Source organism: Anoplophora glabripennis, unplaced genomic scaffold (genome assembly GCF_000390285.2).
Source record: "Anoplophora glabripennis isolate ALB-LARVAE unplaced genomic scaffold, Agla_2.0 scaffold144, whole genome shotgun sequence".
NCBI classification, from domain to species: Eukaryota; Metazoa; Arthropoda; class Insecta; order Coleoptera; family Cerambycidae; genus Anoplophora; species Anoplophora glabripennis.
Window position 1 is genome coordinate 495553 of NW_019416377.1, and position 19221 is coordinate 514773.

A 19221-nucleotide genomic window follows, 5' to 3' on the forward strand; every position below is an offset into this window, starting at 1 on the left:
TGGATTCTTGCGGATGCATTAAGAGGGACACGAAAGTTCACGGGGTAGTCGGGTTTGTTGAAAAATACGTACACGGCCATTCTATAAAATTTATTATTATTTTTTTCTAAATAAAAGGACAAACAAGATAAGGAGGGTAGAATGCGAATTACCCTATTCAGTTCAGTATACGGGGTGTCCGGAAGAAGACCGATTTTCAAGATATTACTTACTTTAATATACAGGGTGTCCCATTATAATTGCGAAAAAAATCAGGGGGAGTTTCCTTGACCAAAAATAAGAAAGAACGTTCCTATAAACCTATGTCCGAAAATGCTTCATTTCGGAGATACAGGGTGTTGATCTGGAGAACCCTAATTCCGATTATCTTGAAATTTGGTATGTTTGGTTATAAAAACAGTAGACGTATTCTGACGTAATTTGATTTATTTTATCTATTCCAGCGGTGTCCGGGGACTCACTCCTGTTGATATTAATAAGTAAACATATGAGACGTCACAGTTTTTTCTTAGGCGTCATATTTTTTTCTAATTATGCGATTAAATATACAACTTTTTTGTCTCTTTACTTTTGTCTATATCTTGCTTCGTTTTCGAGCAAAAAATTAATATCCTTTCATATGCACATTCTTAATGGAAGTAGAAAACAAAAATAAAAATTCAATGTTTTAGTTATTTACTAATCAACTTTAACAATACATTTGAAGCAAAAACAATGTAACAAGCTGAGAAACAATAACTCACTAAATAATATTTTTTTAAATAATTAATATTAACAGAAACAAAAAAAAATATTTAACAAACAGCAATGACATGAAAAATACTTTACATACACAGGCGTTACAACAGTTGTTGAAAATGTGCACCTTCAACTCTAATACAACACATTGATTGGCGAATCCGTTCAAATATTCCGGCTGTGTGTCTAATTGTTTCACAGGATGCGACAATGCGGTTTCTTAATTCGTCTATGGTTTGCACTGGAGTCGTATAAACCAAATGTTTGAGGTGACCCCAAAGTAAAAAATCCAACGAATTTAAGTCGGGAGACCTCGAGGGCCAGGGTTGAGTGCCTCCTCGATCTACCCAGCGGTTTGTGTAGTTATTGTTCAAATATTCACGTGCAGCTAAACTGAAATGAGGTGGAGCACCATCGTGCATAAAATACATTTGCAACCTTAATGGCAATGGGATGCCTTCCAAAAGTACGGACAATTCATCCTCAAGAAAACGGCGATAAACATCTGCCGTAAGCCTCGGTGGTAAAAAAAATGGGCCTATTAAGTGGTCTCCCACAATTCTGATCCATACATTAAGTAAAAACTGGTGTTGATGACGGCCTTCTAATATTGCATTTGAGTTTTCGTACGCCTGTACATGCTTATTATGGAAATTCATTATGGCTTTTCTAGAAAAATTCGCCTTATCATCCGTGAATAGTACTTCTGCTAAAAATTGTGGATTTTCCCCAATTTTTTGTCGTATTCATCGACATAAATCTAATTTTAACGGAAAATCATCAGGTAAAAGTGCCTGAACCCGTTGGATGTGATAAGGGCATAAAAGATTATTTTTTATAATCCTGAAAATCGTAGAACGACTTGCATTTAAATTTCTAGCAATCTGTCTGGTACTTGTTGTTGGAGTGGCCTCAATTTCATGAAATACATCTTCCTCCAATTGTAGGGTTGTAGGGTTATTGCTGTGCGGGGTCGCCCGTTTCCTGCGGCAAGTTTTCGAAAACTTCCAGTTTCACTAAGACTGTGATGAAGACGGGTGAAGATAATATGATGAGGAATTATACGATTAGTGTATTTCTGCTCATAGAGGCGCTTAGCCGCTAATGCATTACGACATTACATTATTATGCATTTTCTTTATGGCAAGGCCATAAAGAAAATGCATATCGCACATTTCACTATTTGTGTAATTCATTTTGACAAGCAGGAATTAGCAACTACACAGTTGCAAGTACTTATTAAAATCACACACTTAAGTTATTAATTTTTTGCTCGAAAATGAAGCAAGATTAGAAGAATATGGAAAATTGGGGAGAATTTTTATCACTATCCAAGATATAAAAAATTCTAGCCATTTTGCTTGTAAAAAAATATCATATATTTAATAAAAATATATTTTACAAATTATTTTATTAAACAAATAATTTCCGCTTTTAGAGGAAAAATACATATTTTGAATATATTCAATAGTAAATTTAAAGTTGAACTACACGTTCAATTTTTTTTTGTTATAATAATAAACTGATATTTTATTTCTTTATATACATAGTTTGGTCAATACATAAATATTTGATGAATTCTTATCAGTTTAAATAAAATATTAGTTATTTGCCTTTTGTTAACTTGTATTTAAGCTCGACTAATTTGCAATTTGAAAGCATCCTAAATATAAAAATTTTGTTAAAGTATCTTATTTTCGTATTCATTGAATTTTATTCAACGAAAATATATCTGGAAAACTGCTGAGTTTCTTTCAATTTTTTCAACTTTTTGTCTTTGGAAAAAAGGATTTTTCAAACTTTTTCTTTTTTTTTCGAATTTTAACATCTCTAACCTCTACATACTCTACACAATTTTATAATTAAACTTACTCACATTTTATTTTATTTACTTTTTATTTCATATACGCCACGACTATATTTAGTGCATTGAGTAATTCGATCGTTTTCTACTGTGTTTTATAATTTTTATTAAAAGACTTGCTTAAAATCTCTAACATGAATTTCACAATTTTTTTATTTTTTTAGTGTTTAAATTTTAATTTTTTATTTATTTTTATTAATATTTCTACTTGCACCAGTGGCGCTCGTGCCAGAATGCCACAATCTTTTTTAATAAACAAAATGGTACGCTTCTTCCCGTTTTAATATTTTTTTAGAAATTCGCGATCAATTCTGAATGAAATTGGTCTCTTTAATTTTTTTCCTAGGAAGCACCATTTTTGAGGAAAAAAATAAAACATACTTTATTATATTAAATTGTGTATTTTTAATTTCTATTGATACATTATCTAGTAGGTTGCTGTCAATATTTCTAAATAAAACGACAATTTTCTGTAACACTATAACAGTTGCGCCATCTACCGGTGAAATTACAAACTTGAAAATATTTTAAATCTATTTCTTTTGGTCGTATTTGTTAATAGATTTTTTACCCCATAATCGTAGCACGTCTGTGGGATCACCCTGTACTTTATTTAACCTATGCAGCTTCCGAAGTCAGTCGTTACACCGAATATCACCAAATTTCCGTGTGTTAAAATAACAATAAAATATGTTGTTCTTGATTTTCGTTTCTTTTCGGTGTCTTAAAAAGGAATTTAGCGGGAGACCTTAAACATAGCCAGTCCAACACTTCCCCCAAAGAAAAATCCACGATTCTCAATGTGTCACTTTCCAAATTTTTTGAAATATTTTCGTGTGCATTGCAAATGAGAGAAAATAGCGGAGCGTTATTAATAGCTGTGAGAAAAACATGGCCAAGTAGGAAGCCGAGATAAGATCTAACGTCTAACGGACTTGGTTCGACCACTGGATACTCTATCAGAAACCGATCTGCCAGCAGCAGCAAATCCGCAACACTTGCGGTCTCGCACACAATGCGATCCGCGATAAGATCTGCCCGGAAACACAGAATCGCGTTCCTTCCGCTAGATCGGCGCGCCGAGAGTCTCTCGAGTCGCAGTTGCAATTCGCGGCTCAGCTGCCGCGTTGACATATTCATATTGTGACGTTCCAGTCAAAATAGGAAATCACCCGGTGGAACGTAAACGGTTTTTGTCCGAAATTTCTATTATTCGAAGCCGTGCATACTTAAGGAGCGTTTAACTGCCGAACAGGAAGTCAATTTTGCGGAAACATGACGGGGATTGACACTTCTGCCACCTCATTATTTTGCGAGCAGTCTATTTTCGGGCGCTTTACATATTATTTGAATGCCGCTCTCAATAGATCGCATTTCTAGATAATGACTGGGAAATTGCCGTTTGACGATTTTTTTTTCTTCGCCTCTCTTTTAATGCAGATTTTTGTTGGGCGGGCCGGAGCGTCGTTATTTTCTGAGGAGGCCGTTACATTTGCTTTATGCGTGCATTTCTAGAAAAAAAAAACGCCTAGTATTAAATGAAGTAAGAATGGCCGTTGAACGTTTCTTAAATTAACAAAAGACCAACGAAAAGTCCTGAAAAATACATCTGTTGTCGCTGTTTGGATGTTATCGAACAAGCTGCTTAAGAACCACTTTGGATGTGACAAACTGACTTGAATATTTCCTTTGGCGATTATTTTAATATTTGTATTTATGTTGGTTGTAAGAAGTTTTCACAAATAATATGACAGTATGATTCTAAGTAAAAATTCGCCAACAGCTTCATAACTACAGACTGTTAAAAATATTTTTTATACAAAATTTTACGAGATACCAAATTCCAAATAAGTTTCAAAGATTCGTCCACTCGAAAGAAAGTCAGTTTTTTCCTTCAATTAAATATCTTATTAGCCCAAATTTTATCAACCTTTGACGTAGAGATATTTGAATTAATGTGATTTATTTCCTAAATTTCAACATTCTGTAGGTATCTCTACAACTAGTGATTTTTTACCTAAAATAAAGTAAGCAACAAGCGCGTGAAGTTATCATATCGTCTTAGAAAACACCCTGTACATCATGACACCTCACTATTTTCAAGTACGACGCATAACCGAACACAATGCAGGCTAACATCGATATATTTTAGTATATATTTCTTTTTATAAAACGACTTTATTTGACTGCAGTGAAATATATGTAGAGTTGTCAGGTGAGAATTGTACTTATTTTTTATATATTTTTAAATGTGACATTTGAAGTTTGTGTTAAAATTCCATGAAAGTTTTAGGTACAAAATGTTCACGTTTTAGTGGTATAATTGGAACTCCTATGTTGAACGTTGTATATTTCTTTGTAATGTATTTTTCATATAATTTTAATAGGGTTTAAAATGTCTAACTTGAAATTACATCGATATTCCTGTATTTTTCCAATGGGCTTCTTTTCAATTAGACATTTTTGAATTCTTAAACAAACTGGTTTTCATATATATTTTTTTTTTCTTAAAAATTTCATCCGTTTTTCTAGAAATTATTGGGAATTCACGAGTTTTCATCTATTTTTCTCAGAATTCTGGAAATGAATTGGCATCATTCATCAAATTTTGAATTTATTCTGTTGATTTGACTCTTCCTCGGAATTCTTAGATTCAAGTAAAAATTGTAACATTTCTCTTCGAATCGTTGGGATTCTGCGGTATTTCAACTATTTTTCTCAAAATTCTGATACTGAACTGACATCATTCATTAAATACTGAATTTATTTTGTCGATTTGACTGTTTTCGTTAGAGTTCTTACAGTGAAGTTAAAATTGTAACATTTTTCTAGAAATAGTCCGAAATTCGCGAAACTAATTTTCTTAAAATTCTGAGACTTTATCAACTAAATTTTAAATTTATGCAGATTTTACTCTTTTCTCTGAATTCTTAGATTCTAGGTCAAATTTCGAGAAATTCTTCTAAATATGAGGAATTTTAATTATTTTTCTCGAAATTCTAAAAGTAAAATAGTTTAATTTTTTGTAGATTTGACTGTTTTCTTTGGAATTCTTAGAACCAAATTAACAATAATATTAACACTCTTCTCGAAATTTCTTGGAATTCGCAGAATTTCAACTATTTCGGAATTCTGAATTCACTAAATTCTGAATTTATTCAGTAGATTTTTCTCCTTTCCTCGGAATTCTTAGATATAATTCAATATATGTTTCTAGAAATTCCACGGAATTTATGGAACTTCAGTTATGTATTTCGAAAAACTGAGATTGAACTGACATCATTCATTAAATTAATTGTGTAGATTTGATTGTAACACTTTTTTGGAAATTTTTCGGAATTCGCCGAATTTCAACTATTTGTTTCAGAATTTCGAGACTTCATTGATTAAATTTTAAATTTACTCTATAAATTTTACTCTAGGAATTTTTAGATTCGAATTAAAATTGTAAGATTTTCTTATAAATTCTTTGAAATTTGCGGAATTTCATCTATTTTTCTCGGAATTCTGAGATTGATCTCATATCATTCAGTAAATTTTTTATTTATTCTGTAAATTTGACTATCTTGAATTATTAAAATTAAGTTAAAATTATTATTTTTCTAGAAATTCTTCGGAATTTGCAGAATTTCATCAATTTTCTCGAAATTGCGACATGCGAGAATTGATATCTTTCACAAAAATTTGAATTTATTTTGCAGATTTGACTCTTTCCTTCGAAATTCTTAGGATAGAAATTTTACGGAATTTTCAACCATTTTTCTCGAAATTTTGTGAATGACCTGATATCATTCATTACATTTTTAATTTATTCTGTAGATTTGACTCTCTTCCACGAATTATTAAATTCAAGTCATAAAATTTTTTTAGAATCTTCGGAATTTACGGAATTTCAACTTTTTCTCGAAATTCCGAGACTGAATTTTCACCAAAATCTAAATTTATTTTGTAGATTTGACTCTTTTGATCAATTTAAAATTGTAACATTTTTTTGGAAATTTGTTGGAATTAGCAGAATTTCAGTAAATATTCTCGCAATTCTGAAATTTTGAATTTATTCTGTATCAAGTTAAAATTTGCAACACTTTTCTAGAAACTCGTTGGAAGTCGTGACATTTTAATGAATTTTCTGGGAATTTCACAATTATTCAGTGAAAATTTCCCGAATATTTAAAAACCTAATAGTATTCGATTTCTTCTTTTTTTACAAATAAAAAATGTTAAATAGGTTGTAGTACAAGGAAGAAAATAATTTGTTGCCGACTTTAGATTTGCATAACTAACGAAATAAACCAATTCCCTGAACAAACCGACCACATTTTAGTTTTAGAGCCTACCCATCCCATTCCGCCATAAACCCACCCCATCGACAGCTTGTAAATCAACTCTCGCCGCGATAATTTCACTTAAAAAAACCCCCGAAAAGACATTTATCGTCCTTAGGTAGCGGGCAAAATTAATCCGAAACCACGAGAACGCGCCTAGCACGAGCACACACTCTCCCGGAACCAACCCCCTCGCTAAAAACGCAGTCTCTCCGCTAAAGCTGTCGCCGGCGCCGGATCACGATTAATTTACAACGTCGGCGGTGCCCGAGGAGTACAATTCTACGGCCCCTCGTACGGACATCTGATGTTGGTACGCCGAAACGCCCGAAAAGTGGAAATGGGACCGAGGCGCAGAAGGGCTTTTTTGTGAAAAAGTAGCATGTGCCCCGAGTCTCACCTGCCCGTAACGAACTGTTTTTCTGGAGAACAAGGTAAACAGAGAGCGCGTACGCCGAGATTTTAATAGGGGTGTTCGGTATTTGCGTTGGCATTGAAATATCAAGTTTTGCTGGATGGATATGAGGTGGGTCTTCAGTAAGTTGGCGATATTATAGTTATTTTGTGTAAGTAACGCAAAAAGTAAGTATTTTTGGTGCGCGACCGCAGGGTTCTGTGCCAGGGCCTCTTTTGTTCAACGTTTTCACAACAGACTTATCAAATTTCCTTTAAATTATAAATTAAATGCGCCGACGTTCTACAGGGTATCCTATAAGTAATGGTATAGTTGTTACGATCTCAATTGGAACCTGTAAATCTTAAAGCACAGGACCGTATGCACTTCTCCTGAAATTTCTTCTTATGCTTTGACCACGATATGTCTCGTAATTTATACTCGAATAGCAATTCGGCGAGTCCGGTATTGATAAATTAGTCCACCTGATGTAAAATTGACGGCGGCGCGCTGGTCATCAAAGCAAACCTGTATTGGTCCACTAGGTCGTAAATAATTCTTTTTTGTATGGTACACGGGTTCACTTAGCTTTGTCTCTTTGCCAGTGGTGTGCAGAACATTGCTTGTTGTTGGTATAATACGTATTATTATTTATTAGTAAAAGGGTAATAGTTATTAAAATAAAAGTTAAATGTAATTATCTAGTAATTCAGCGTGGCTCTCTGGAGACTCTTTGAAACGGAGGATAACGAAATAACTCGGGAAAATCTCCAAATAATGGAACCGGTTTTTGTCGAAAGTATCCAAACAAACTAAGAGTTTAAAAACAAAGATTTACACGTAAAAAGTCAACGTATTATATTAAACATACAGGGTGATTCAGAACTTATCCAAAAAAAAATTCTGTATGTACAGGGGACCCTTACAAATACAATGTTGTAAAGAAAAAAATCAAAAAGGGCAGTTCGAAAATGATTTAAAAATACACTTCTGTACAGCACTGGAAACTGGTCCACTGTAAAACCTGACCTCGCACAATGCGACCGGCATGGCGGTGTGATAAAAACGGACAAAAACTTTCGCAAGGAAAGAAATATGTAAATAGAATTTTATAGCACCTATTTTATATAGGCAAATTAAACTGATTTTGCATTTATTAATTAATAAAATTAATTTGTGTTTTTAAATAATAAAATCATTTGACATACCCGATGTTACAACAATTGTTCAAAATTTTATCCACCAATGTGTAAACACATTTGGGTCCGTTGTACTCAGTTTCTACGAACTAACACAAATGTTGTCTTGTATAAATTAAAACGATATCCATCAACTCCAAGTACACGCAAACCATTTTTGACACTAACTACTAAAAACCTATTGTAAACACCACAGATAACAGGTAAATATCGCAACGATGATTGCAAAATCCGAATTCAGTATTCGGAGTCGCTGAGGCCACGTGGGGAATGACGCTAGAGACTACCGTTGTCGGCGGCGCGCTGGTCATCAAAGCAAACCTGTAAGGATTTTACAAAAAATTTTTTTACGATATTGATTCCATTTCTAATGCTGCATCTATTCCCAAATTTTTTTGGATAAGTTGTGAATCACCCTGTATATGAATGTTTGAAAATTGAAAATAGTGAACAATGTGATAAAAAAGTTAGGAAACGGATTAACGAATTAACTAAGATATCCAAAATAGGCCAATTTATCGCGTAATTAAAGAAGGATTGATCACGGTACAAAGAGGAAACGGAAAAATACAAAATTAAAGAAAATTGACGATTTTACCAGATGTAATGCGGCCCACAATTTATCATATGTATAAAGAAAATAAAGTTCCTATTTTAAACATGTTTCGAGATAAATTAAGCGATTATCCTTATTATAATTATAAATCTTTAGATATTTTACGACATGCTTTATTACAATGCGATTTTAAACATAAATAACTTGACAATCGTATGTTAATTATATGGTAATATAGCTCGGAATATATCTAGACGAGACAGGGCAAAATTTTTCTGGACGTCTATGGATTTCGTAGAATTTGAATTAAATGTTTTTTTTTTTGCGGTTCCAATTAAGATCGTAACTACTATATGTACATGAAGCAACAGTGAATTTAGACACTAAAATATTACGATTTAACCTTTATTTAACAACTTATCTTGGTCCAAAAGTTGATACTTAAAGAGATACAGATCCTCAATGTGAAAAATTTGTTAGAATACAAGAGTATTGGAAGACCATCCAATCCCATAAATTCTTTTTTTTTTTTTGGTGCTTATTGAGTTTTGAAACATATTTTATTAATTTTGTTTTTCAAAGCCTAGCTCGGAAAAGTATACAGCTAGGTACCAGGTGGTTCAAATTGATCGAGATAGTGTTGTGCTTAAATTTTAGTCGAATTTTAGTAGTTATGAATCTCTTAAAACAGGAACTTAACTTATAATAATAAATAATAAAGTACCCAAAGATTCACGTCGTCCAAATAATCATACGTATTAAAAATAATTTAGGTACTTACCAAAAAGCAAAATTAAGTAATTTTTAAACGCACAAGTGCAAAACAAACTACAACATATACTCAAAATGTACACCACCAGTTTCGATGCACGCACGACACCTTCGAATCCAATTTTCGCACACTCGCTGCAAAACACCTCAAGAAAAGGAAATAGTGGCACGCAAAAAACACTCCGACACGGTCGAATCCAGATACCAACTGAATTGAGTATTGGCGGTACCTTAGTACCTCGTGTTCATAAACCGCCGCGCCGATGTCACATTGCTCGATATGAATTTTATAGAATTTTAAATTTATTACAACGCTAATTATTTTTTAGAATTAAGCATAAAGACGTTCAAAAAAGTGATAAACATTGTATTTTATGGTATTCTATGCAATATTCCTTAATTAATCGAACTTTTCTACATAAAGTTGGAGATTTTGATCATTTTTTTCTCGGAAATGGTTGGTCCTAAGACCCATATCATATAAGGTTTTTTTGTTTATTTTAATGTATTCTATTGTCTGTTAAAATTAAGGCAGTCGAATTTCTAACACCATGTATCTTAAGTTACCCTTTTCCAGCTACAGGGCGATTCTCGATTTTTGGCTAAACCGACAGGTGCACTTATCTCGATTTCCTTTCAAGATATCTTAAAACGGTTTGCACATTTTAGAGGCACATTTTTGAGATACTTTCGATGGAATAAATATTTTTAGTGTTTGTGATACGACCACAACTGACAACTTGTGTTTTTTTTGTATGGAATACCCTGTATTTTATTTCAAAAAATATACTTATTATTTTTTCAAAATACCGACGATATTTAAGTTTTCTGACAGAAGGCTTTGAAAATAAATTTAACGTTTAACATTATTAGAAGCATATTAATATAAATCAAAAATTGTTCTTTACTCAAATGAAGACAAATACAATTTAAAAAAATGTTCTAATCTAAGAAATGAAAATACAGATTTAGCAAGGGTTCTCTATTTTCAATTGTAGGTATTTATAATTTGAATTTAGTAAAATTAATTAATTAATAATGTTAAACGTCAAACTTGTACTCTTTCAAAGAAATGTCGTGCATTCTTGTTGTTCTACAGGGTGATCGAGAATGGTTGACCGTGCCGCCTCATACTGATTTTTGATGTGCGGCATACCAGTTTTTGATACCAATACTAGAATCATGAGCGCAGGTTGAGGGATTTTAATGGTAAACAAATAATTACGTTCAAACGTCAAATAAATTAGGTTACTGTCAAAATGGAAATTCATAATAAAAATATCAATTATTTAACAAAAATCAAAGTTATTTCACAAATTAAGCAATACTGATGGACCAATAAATGTTATTATTGTTATTATTATTAAAGAGGATGACAGAATCAAATGTAGGTTTAGCCTAACTTTTCCAAAATTCTTATTTCATTTACAATTAGAAAAACTTTTAAATCAAAGTTTGATGTAGCTAATTTTGAATAACGACTGTAAGTGCTTCAGCGATTTTATTTTTAAAACGTTATGAGTTAATTTTAAAACAGAAGCACTATTGTGGCTACATTCTTGGCATCTAAGACGATTCAGCTATACAGCGATACGCTGCAAGCTGCTGTTTTTCATCAAAGCAAACTGCTGTATGCTTATAAGACGACTATTTTGCAGCTACTGCTTTCACACTTCTGAATATCCAGCGCAAGCGATCCAGCCCAAAAATTTATGCTGAACATTTTAGTTAGCTGTCGAAATTCAGGAAAAGTGTCTTAAAAAAATTTGCTTCAAGCAAATGCAAGCAGTTGGAAGTGCTTGATTATGTTAGATGGTAGGATTGTCTGTATGACCGAGAGCAATAAACAACAGTTACATGCAATATATAATAACAGAGTAATTGGAATTTTTTCACATTTTATTGAATATTTTACCTTAAAATTACATAAAATCCATAAAAATATCTATATTTTTACAATAAATGTTCAATATGATGTCCATTGTTGTTCAAGCAGGTATTAATTCTTCTTTTCATATTATTAAATACATTCTGTAAAACATTTTGTGTAATACTCCTAATTTCGTTTGTAATTGCCTCTTGAAGTTCTTCAATCGTGTGTAACCGTTGAGCAAATACTGAATTTTTTAAAAAACCAAATAAATAATAGTCTAGGGGTGTAAGGTCAGGAGAACGTGGTGGCCATCTATCTCGACTAATTATTCGATCATCATAATACTCTCTAATCAACTCTAAAGTTTCGTTAGAGGTGTGAGCTGTTGCGCCATCTTGCTGAAAGTATCCATGATGGATTTCATCGTCGTGAAGTTCCTCAAAAAATGGTAACAATATTTGCTGCCGATATACCTGCCCAGTTACATTTTCACGGAAAAAATATGGTCCGATTATTCTTCTACGTGACATAGCTACCCAAACACCAAGTTTAATAGGGTGCAGAGTTGTTTCACGCAAAATATTAGGGTTTTCTGTGTTCCAAGAGCGATAATTTTGGGAGTTTACGTACCCACTTAAATGAAACCACGCTTCATCAGAAAAAAATGTTAGATCTAGAATATCGTCGTCATTCAGATTTTCGTTAAACCAATTACAGTATTGCACACGTTTTCCAAAATCTAACGGAAGTAGTTCCTGCACAACACTAACTTTATAAGGATGAAAATGCAACTTCTTTACTGCTTTATGGCATGATCCATATGATATTCCTATAAACAATTTAGGAATAATGATACAAATTTTAGAATAAATATTTGTTATTAAGTACCTGTTTGAGCAGATAACCGACGTAGTGATTTGGTTGGACTAGCTCGTAAGCGGTTTTCAACATCTTCCAAGACTTCCTCTGTAAGAATAGACTTTCTGCCTGGAGATTTTCCTCTACAAACACTTCCAGTGTTATGGAAGCGTTCCACTAATCTCTTCACGTGTCTCGAAAAAATTTCATAATCAATTTCATCATTTGGAAATTGTTCTTGAAATTGTAAATGACACGAATTCATCGAATATTTCCAACCATTACCATTGTTTTGTCCACTACGAAAATAGGCCTCCAGAAGAAATTTATCATGTTCTAATGAAAATGCCATGTTAACCTAAATTAAAAAACCGATTAGGTTAGAGAACAACATACGCAATAAATTAATTACTCACGTATAATATCCACCTACTCTAACTGTAGTATTGAAAAATACTGTTTTATAATGTCGCAAAATATATCAGGTAACAACAAAATCTACAAAATAATATTCAAGCCAAAAAATCCGTGCGCCAATGAACAGAACGTCAAATTGTGAAATCGCCACAGAACACCATGAAATTGCACGGAAAAAAAAGTAATTTTATCAAACGGAAATCAATTTTGATAGCAATTGAGACAGGGTACGTTCAGAATCCGGTCAATCATTCTCGATCTCTCTGTAGCATCACTTGTGACAAAGACCAATAGCCACGATATAAAAAAGGTTAATTTTACCACCCCGTAAATTGCAAAAAATAAAGTGACATAAATTATTCTCTCGGACGCAATCGTCTTGTTTAAGTAAATTACACCCTGTACAATCTGAATTTGCCGCTCCGCTAGCATGGCGGGCCCATACTAGAAACTACGTCCGCGTTCTAAATTTGATATTCTCCCATAAAAAGGATAAACTGTAGCGCGGAACGGCCGAGGCTCAGCCGGTAAAAAGGCTAGGACGGCATCTCACGCGCAATTTAGCATTTTTAATTAGAATGGCGAGGGTGAAGATTTATATTTCGCCACAACGCCAAACAATGGGGGACATAAACGTGAATTTATCTTCTGATTAAGGAGAGGGCTTCTATAATTCACGCGCAGCGAAAAAATATCCATCATACCGGAAAGACAAAATTCAAGTATTTTCCAGGAATTAAAAAAATTGGCCTAGTTTTATTAAAAAAAGGTGTCGTAAATTCAGAAATTAATTGCCGTCCTACACAAAGAAATTCATGAATTATTTTAATTCAATAAATTCATAAATTAATTCAAGAAATTCATGAGTTAATTCAAGAAATTCATTAATTAATTCAAGAAAAAATTCATGAATTACTTATGTTATCAAAGTGCGACTGTAAGTATGTAAAAGAGTAATATTGAATCTTAAGTGTCAATGCAAACTGCGACATTACCGCCATATTTCGCATGAAAAAGCGGCATTTGCATTATTATTTTATATTTTCTTCTAAATGAGCCCATTCGTAGCACATCTTCCCAAAAAACCCTCTACGGTAAGAATAACATAGAAAAATGTTTGAATTCTGTGTAGAAAATAACTTAGGCATGCCACCCCGTACAATATTATGATTACGGATATACGGAATGAGCGGAGGCCATTTTCGCGTGTTTTTTCTTTAAAAGGGTATCGATCGGGCATTTGACGGAGCTACCTGGCCGACAAGACAATTAAGGAAGCTTTAAAACAACGAAGTTCCAGTATAATGTTACGGCGCCGGTTATTGGTTTTTCCCCGTTAATTTTTCACTTCCATTAACCTCGATATGACACGAAAAACTGAAAAATAAATTCGATACCGCCTCCGCCACTTAGAAAGTATCGTAGATTTCTGGGGTGGGCGTTTTACGAAGTAACGAAGGGAATTAATGCCGATGGAGTTTCAAAAAGTGAGACAATTTTGTGATGTTCGTCATCCACATTCAGTAACGGATCAAGTAGTTACTCAACTAAAAATTCTTTGAATGTAGAAGAAAAATCAACTTACCTTACATCAATCTCTGGTATTTATATCCTTCATAATGTAGATTTGACGGTGGAGAGAAAACAAGTTTTTGATTTCACAAGAAAAGCAAGCCCACGTGTAGTTCGTAGTATCTTGACAGCGATCCTGCGTACGCTGTAATTTTTTAATATAATTTTATAACTATGTATTCATACATTGTAAAACACTCACCCAATGAACACTATATGTTAATTACTTACTTAAATAACTTTAATGTTTAACAATTTTGTCCATTTCGGACGCTTACTAACGAAAACAACAGATAATCGAGAATCAACAAAACAAGATAACTAGACTGAAATGTGAAGCAATCAATTGAATGAATGAAGAGGTTAGATCATCTATACTAAAGAATTACCTGTATTGAAAAATACAAAAAACGTAGAGATTTTTACAGCATTTTAGTATGTAGTAATAATATTGACATATCCAAAATAAATAACGTAAATCTCGTCGCAAAAATGTTATAAACCTACTGCATTTTGTATTAAACTCACCTCTACAATCTATTGTTCTTGCAAAGTAGCTAACGTCAAGCTACATAACTTACGCTTGCGCAGCTTCCATTTCGTTCAAATTTTAAATCTTTAAAACTGAGATTTCTTCATAAATATAACTTCTAACTATTCTATTCTATTTCTATTACATTCCCGATGACTATCAATTACTGCAAATCAAGGTTGACGTTAAATTTAGATAAAAGGGTAGGTGATACAGGTAAACACGAACGATAAAAAAACGACAAATATACAATTAGTAGACATGAACGCGTTATAAAAAAGGGAAAAGGCTACCTGTACGCGAAGGCCGCAAAAAGTGTGTCAACGGCAGGTAAGGGATAAGTAATTTATTACCTGGATTAGTGTTTAATGCCTTGGAACGCGCCACATCGCGGATGCACGAATGTTACCTGAACGAGATGAATGATATAGGATAGCACCACAACAGTCGCGAGTGATTGTATAAAAAATTGACACCTTCTGTAAGTTGAACTGCCACTGAACACTGATTATTAACAGGTATTTTAAGTACCTACTTTTTTTCATTTAAACTACAACGAACTATTAAACCTAACCTTAAATTCTTCAGTAAACAATCAGTTTTCATTTCTGTGAGGGTTTTCGATTCAGCAAAAATAGTACCTATCAGCAAGTAATATCAGTTCAGAGTAACTCTTGAGTTGCTTTTAGCTGCAAATATATTATTACCAAATCAAAAGGCCCCCGTAATATGTACAATACAAAAACTTGAAAGTGATTCATTTTTGATTTTAACCCTCTGCTCCTCTGCTCATGAAGTATCGTTTTCTATATATATTTTTATCTATGGTTATTGGTCAGCATACATACGAAAATATCATTTTGCACACATTTTTGGAATATCATTTTATTTAAATATAAAATCATATTCTTATTATTCTTCCTCTATTAGAGTGTAAGTATTTCCTTTTATGAAACTGACTAAAATGTCGTGCAGTAAAGTACCTAACTGTTTTTTTTTAGACCAAACGTTTAACCGTATTTTATTTTTTGTCCTGATTTGGAGAGCCCTTAAAATTTCACATGATTTCGCGCGCTCCTCACTCTGTTAAGTGCGATGTAATATGCAAAAAATGCTGTCAATCACCACACCCAGCACTGGGAACTTTTGAAATTAGAAACACAATATCGTGCAAGGAAGAAATAAAAGTTAACATCCATTGAATTGAGTGACTCGTTGTCAATAAGTCAGGGGTGCAAAATAGGCAAATGGGGGAGTGAGGGAATTTGAAGCTGGCGAGCACAAAAGACTGTAATTTTATATAGATTTTAGGCAAAACTTGGGGTTTTTTAAAATAATGTTTCAAATACTTGGAAAAAAGTTATACAATTAAAAATCAGTGTGACAATCACACCTTGTCTAGCTTTAAGGGTACCTGTCACTCAGTTTTTGACATTTTATACGGGGTGTAAGTTACTAATAAGAGCATTTTTTTGTTAAAATTTATAAATAAAATCAGATAACGTGACGTGAAAAACGTTGATTGTCTCTGGTAGGAGACAATGGATTTTCGGTTAAAGTCCGTTGTATAACACCCAGAAACCAGAAATAAAAATGGAATTTTAGTACCAGTACCCACTTTGTTCTTTTTTGTAGTCTTTTTTTTTATTACACCCTATTGTTAAAAATATGAGGTCTAGATTGTGACTCCAAAAACTTATAGTGTTAGGTACTAGCTGAACCAATATGTAGTAAAATTCTTCTCATGCAAAATTTATATAATTACTATTTAGTTTAAAATAAAATTGAAAATTACTTCACTAATACAGGTAATGCGCCAGTAATTAAATAGATTCACAATATCAGAGAACCCAGATTTTACAGACACCTCCAAGTTCTAAAGAAGTACCTATATTTAGACATGCAAAAAAAATGTACCGCGACAACCATTATCATGATTTGACTATCATAGCTAATAATAATCAATGATCTTTTGACCCATCACCTAGAGGCAGGAAAGTTGAAAACAATGATCGAAATTTTATTATTTAAAGTTTTATTGTTAAAAATACTGTAAGGTAAGTAGTAGAAATAGAATATAAAAGATATTTCGTATTGTTTAAGACTGAAGGGCCTTTTGATGTAGGCCATATCATATTGTAAGTAAATTTCGGCAATCCCAGAAAGAAAAACAAGTTTCTTATCACATTAGAGGAGAAAGAATACGAATAACATGGAATCCGAGTAGGCCCAAAGTCAATAATGGCCCCGATAGCATAATGACTTTGCATGTCATGTGTCACAATCGTTCCCGTCTTTTGGAACTTAGATCGGATTTCGTGTCACCTTTTATACCCTCTTAGCCTTTGATATGTTACACTTTACGTAATTTGCAAAATATGGTTGTTAGCTCCAATCAGGAAAAACGTTTCAAGTGTCTTTTTTGTTTTTCACACGACCTACTCGTATTTTTTCACCGTGGAAATAAAATTGTATCGAGGGATTCTTTTCACGGCGTGTGTGGCAAAGATAAAAACATTAGCCCGGATAAAAAACAATATCTACAACAAACACTACAAAATCAAAAACTAGTTAAAAAAAATACGAAGAACACTCGACAAACGTTGTTGAAAGAAATATAAGTTTATCTCAGCTATTTTGAATGTTGATTGGTATTTTAACTAAGATAAACTATTATTAATGTTTTTGTCAATGTAAGATTATTTTTTTAACAGAAAATCAAATTCAAATACATTAAGGACACCTCATAAATAATCAGTATCCATTGACTCGGCGACATCTACTGAACTATCACGAAATTTAAAAACTGATTTCGCCTTCATCGCAGCCAGTGGTTTGCGCCTATAATGGCACAAGAGTATGGCAGAGACTTGAATTTCGTTTGTGGATTGCTTTAAAATTCTTAACTTTGATGTAGACAGCGTGAAGTTATCCATATAGAGTATATAATCCTTGACTATATACTCAAGTGTTATAATTCTTAGGGAAAATTAGTCATAAACCATAATTAGTTTTAGTTAGTTTCGAAAGATGGCAGCAGCTGTATTATTTTATGAAATAAACTTAGAGCGTATACTACATGGAGGAACACACTTACGACAAAAAATTCTAGACGAGTGATGAGAGAGAAAAAGATAGTTTGGATATTATTTTTCTCTCTCGCGTAGGCATATTATTGGCTAATGGAACTCGTTCTTCACACAAATGATGACAAAGAGAGAAAGAGTACCCAAACTATCGCTTTTAACACGCTTTGCTCCCTCCATGTAGTGTAATGCTCTAATGAAATAATAATGTGAGAAATGAAGAATAGTGAAGTTAGTCAATAATACAGCTTAAGCGTTCTTTGTTTTATGTATGTATATGATAGGTAGTTCCAATGTAGCGTAGCTTATTAAGCCAATAATTGAGAAGAGAAAGTAGATCAGATGAATTAAAAAAACAAATTTTTATTTTTTGTGTATTAAATAAATCGTATTTGTGGTTTTTATTAAAATTATAACTGTGGCGTCCATCGAAATTTGTCTCTGTTGCGTTATAACTAATTTGTTTAAAATGAGGCGTCTAATCTAGAGAAAGGAAAAATTTTACTATGTTACAAACCACTGATGATAAAAATCATATTCCTGAAGTGCATAATTTAAAGAATACAGGTTAATTCTTTTATTTAAGAAAATAGGTATGTATGTTTCCCTTTAAAATGGTAGAAAATGTGAAAATTGTATTCCTTTTAAATTCATCGTTGAGATAGTGGATGTTGAATTTTCGAAAAACATATTTTTTAAATGTGTTATACTGTTACAGTAATAATTATATATTCCTATATATTCTATACTTTATAGTCCAGTGGCAGAGGTTAATGGCATAGTTTTTTTATTACTTGCTTTAATAATAATATGTTCTGTTTTCGAATTATTATCTTACAAAGAATCCCATAATTCTAAAATATTGTGGGAAAGTAGCAATGGAATCGGCAATTAAAAAATTTCATCAGATTTTTTAAGCAAATTCAAAGCATACTTTTATCAATGAAAGTGTAACATTTTGCATTTGCATATTTAAAATAAAGACTGATGTAGATCACTCGCGGTATTTGGTACACATACCCTTCTAAACATTTAA